This window comes from Chinchilla lanigera, unplaced genomic scaffold (assembly GCF_000276665.1).
Source record: "Chinchilla lanigera isolate Chin_1 unplaced genomic scaffold, ChiLan1.0 scaffold00526, whole genome shotgun sequence".
Taxonomy (NCBI): domain Eukaryota; kingdom Metazoa; phylum Chordata; class Mammalia; order Rodentia; family Chinchillidae; genus Chinchilla; species Chinchilla lanigera.
In genome coordinates this window covers 6,231-10,878 of record NW_004955927.1, presented here as the reverse complement: position 1 = coordinate 10,878, position 4,648 = coordinate 6,231, and positions in this window count along the sequence as shown.

Sequence of the window (4,648 nt, the reverse complement as noted above, 5' to 3'; positions counted from 1 at the left end):
TTCCTAAGTGATTTTTTTAAGAGTTGGAGAAATGTAGGAAATATACAGAAAATCCGTATATGTTTGTGTGTTTGTGTATATATATATGTGTATATATATATATATATATTTTTTTTTTTTAACCAAGAGCCATCATTGTATAGAGAAGCAAACATTAATCAGAAAGAGACTGTTCATATCTTTATGTATGTAGCTGCTTAGGTCCTAATTTGTGGCAAATCTGAACTACAGCTAAAACATTTAGGGTGGAGGTATAATTATTTCTGCAACTTATCCTAAAATATACCAAAAAAGCCAAGATAGATTAATAAATGAGTATATATTACCACAAATGGGCATACAATATATATTATATTATAAATGGATATACAGGTGATAAATCTAGTCAAATGGTTAAAAAATAGAGTTTGCTCTATGGTCAGACAATTCCATTCCTATATTTATAAAAATATCCCCATACAAAATAAAAAAGAAATGAAATTATGCCAATACCAAAACTTGAACTTAATATTCATGCAGAATTATTTATAATAGCTAAAAGGAAATGTAAGCTAAGTGTCCATTATCAGTTGAATAGGTAAAAAAATACAAAATCTTCACACAATAGAATATTCTTCAGCCAAAAACATTATGTATTTTCATATGCTATAATATGGATGAAACTTTAATACATTAAATGAATTAAAACAGTCATAAAATAATACATATTATATCACTCCACTTACAGGAACTGTTCAAAATAAGCAAATCTATAAAGACAAAAAGGAGGTTAATGGCTGCCTACAGCTAGAGCAGGTGGAACTTTAAGGGTGAAGGTTAATGAGAGCAGGTTTTCTTTTGGGATTAAGTGAAAATGTCCTAAAATTGATTATGGTATGTATGAACAGCTTTATTAATATGAAGCATCTATTGAATTGTACACTTTAAAAGAATCAATTTTGTAGTATGTGATGTTTCAAGAAAGCAATTTTAAAAATAAGAAAAATCAAGGCCTAGAATTTATCATCTCTAGTGATTTATCATCTCTAGAATTTATCATCTCACCTCTTTACAGATCTGATCAAAATAGTAGTCTCACAGACTTTGTTTTTTCCATAAGTGGTGGTTAATTTTTCTTATATATTCTTAGATTACTGTTCCTTAAATTTGTTTTTGGTGCTCTATTTCACTTTTGTTCTTGGACTACAATAATTTGTGAGAGTTTCCTTATTTCATTCATTATTTGACTAATTTGTACTGCATGGCAACTTGATGTCAGACAGTTAAACACTTAAGGTACAAAGTCAAATAAGACCTCATGCCTACCATCAAAAAGTTTACACAGCCTGGTAAGAAAGACAGTTATATAAACACACACTTATGATGTAAATCAATATGTACCAAAACTGAAGCATGTTAATGTGCTAAATGAGAACAGACTTTGCAACTAGACTTAGAGTCAGAAAATGTGGGTTAAATGAAGTAAGCTTAATAGTTTCATGATCTTGAACAAGTCACTATGACCCTTGAGTTCCACTATATCTGTAAAATTTTGAGAATGCCAAACACCTCACCAAGTTATTGTGGTAATTAAATTCAAATATGACTATGAAAATATTGTAACTTAAAGTGACATACCAATATTTTAGAAAAAAATGTTGCTTTACCTAACCTTCTTTATACATCAGTGAATATAAATGTACCAATGCATCCTAAAGTCTGAGGAAAAATAAAAAATACAATATTTTTCCTGTAACAGAGATAGATGAAGTTTTAATAGCTTCTGGAAAATAAATAGCTTAAATTGAAATAATGTTAAGGCAGACCAGGATGGACAATAGTATGGAAGAAGGGTCAGACCATGCTTGAATAGAACAGAGGTGTGGTAGAAAAGGTGTTGAAGGCAGGGCTTGAAAGTGAAAAATATTTTGAGGACTACAGACTTTTGTATAACCTTATTTATGACATGTATTTTCTTTTAAAGGAAAAAGTGAAAATAAGTCAATGAGAATATCATCTCCCTGAAAATTTTGAACACAAAATCACTTACTGATGATTAAAAGTCACCCAAGTTCTTGCTTATTGTACATAGATTTAAATGAGGTAATATTTTATATTTTGAGTAATAAAGTGGATTTTCAGAGTACTTCCTGAAAGAAAGGGAGTTTAGATTTTGAAAAATCTAGCTAAGGTCTTAAATTATGTTTTAACTTCTTTACTGAACCAAGAACAATTTTATTCGTATACTTCCTAGCTTGTAAGAACAATATTGAAGTACTAATGCCAAGTTTCTCTTTTCTAATCCTTTCATCCTTATGATTTGTCTCACATAGTAAACACCCCTTAAGTCAGCATTTTATGAGTATGGATTAAGATCCTAAGGCATCTTTAATGCTGAAAGAAATAATAAATGATCATATGGGTTGTGATTACATTAACAAATTATAGCCTTTTCAGGAAAAGTGCCCTGGAATTTTAAATCTTAGAGACTAAGTTACCTGGTGTTAATTAGGCTGGATAAGAAAGAGAAAGAAAGCTAGAAATAATTGAGTGTGTGTCTTATGGCAAGTATGTAAAGTGCTTTACATGCATTATCTCCCTAATCCTCCTAATCCTCCTAATGCCATTATTATGAATATTTAACAGCTGATGAAACTGAGGTTTACAAAGGTTAAGTAACTTGCTTTAGATCACCCATAGTGATAGGACCAGAATTAAATTCTAGGCCTTTCAGATCCTGTAGCCTATGTTATGCTGTCCCCAAGATAGGCCTCTATTAATATTTTTGGCAGTCAAGGAAGACTGAGGGTAGCTCAGAGGGTAGAACATAGACCAAATATGGCCTTTAAAAGAAAGTATATTTAGACTCTACATGGGAAGTTTTTCTGACAGAGCTGTCAAGGAGTGCACTGTGTAACAGCAACCATTGGACGTAACAAATATTCAGGTAGGGTGGTGGACTTTTAAAGAAAGGTGTTTGCATGCAGTTGGAAATTGGATTTGCTCAGTGATTTCCCCTAAACTGGCATCATTTGGAAGATTTTTTTGTTTTGGTGAAAGTAGTATACAATAAATTCTATCTATTTTAATGCTATATTTTGATAAATTTATACAATTATAATACCCCCACCAAAAGAAAGATCTGGAACATTTTGATAAACTCAAAAAGTGCCCTTGTCCTCCTTTCCAATTAACACCAGCTGCACACCTGGCCTCAAGCAACTCGTAATCTACTTTCTGTCGCATTAGATTAGACTGTTTTTTTCTAGAGTTCTATACAATGGAGTGTCTTAGTTACTTTTGTCTCACTGCTGAGACAAAATTCTCAATAACCAAAGTTAAAGCAGGAAAGGTTTATTTAGCTCACAGTTTGTGGAGGTTTCAGTCTGTCATCGGCTCCAAGGTAGGGTGGCAGGGCACAGGGGGCAACACTTCAGGGGGGCAAAAGACAGCAAATGCAACAAGAGCAGAAAAGGGGGCAGGAGAGGAAACCACTTTTCCTCCCTTATATTGTAAGTGGGCTACCCACCCCCACTCAGGGCACGTGTAGCACTCACACAATCTCCACGCCCTCCTCTTGCACAGGGTGAGGGTGCTTACAAAGTAAGGACCCTGGCTCTCTACTGAGTCCCTTAGTTCAACTTCTAAACTTCTCAAGTTGACCCAGTGTATCCATCATTACGTGAGGTCAGTACTGTATTCAGTCTTTGTGTCTGACTCTTCTCTCTGCAGTGATGTTGCAATTCATTCACGTTATTGCACATGTTGGGCACTCATCTCTTTTTATTGCTGAATCATGTTGTTTAAGTACATCACAATTTCTTTATTTGTACACCTGTTGAAATATATTCAGATTATTTTCTGCTTTTAGCTACTATGAACAAAACTGCTATGAATATTTATGGGCGTATGTGTTCACTTCTTTCAATAAATATCTAGGAGTGGAACTCATGTTAAATGAAGAGAGGGCCAAACTGTTTTCCAAATTGGTAAAATTACAATTTTACATTTTCACTGGTAGTAAATGAGAGAGTTCCAATTGTTCTACACCTTCACTAGCATTCAGTACTACCAACCCTTTAATTTTATCCATTTCGATGTGCATGTGGGTGTATTGCTTTCTATGTGTTTTTAAATAACAGCTTTGTTGGAGTATAACTTACATACAATAAGCTGCACTTAAAAGTATTTGGTCTGATAAGTTTTGACTGTAAAAGCCTCATCACATCCAAGATAACGAACGTATGTATCCATGTGTATTGTTTCTAATGTTTTTTTGTTTTTGTTTTTTATTCTATTTAATGGTTTGATCAGTCTTGCATTCTATCATTGATTTCTTTTTTTATCACCTTTTGGGTTTAGATATTGAACTGGATTTTCAATCACATGGACCATTATCAAACTGAGCCTAATATCTAAACCCAAAAGGATTTCAGATATTGTCTGTTATTGTTCTTGCTGCTTACTGCTCATGTGCCTTGTTTTCTGTTGGAATTCATCATGGGGGTGGTTCAGTCTTGAATAGAAGGCTTCTTTTTTGTCTAATTTTGCAAAATTATGGTGGTTTTGTGTTATTGGGGTTCTGGGTTCTGTGGGCTCCTTCTAAAGAGTCCTTCTAGGTGCTCGTTGTCCTAACCAAAGAACTGGTCAAAAAAAGTGAATAAGGTAG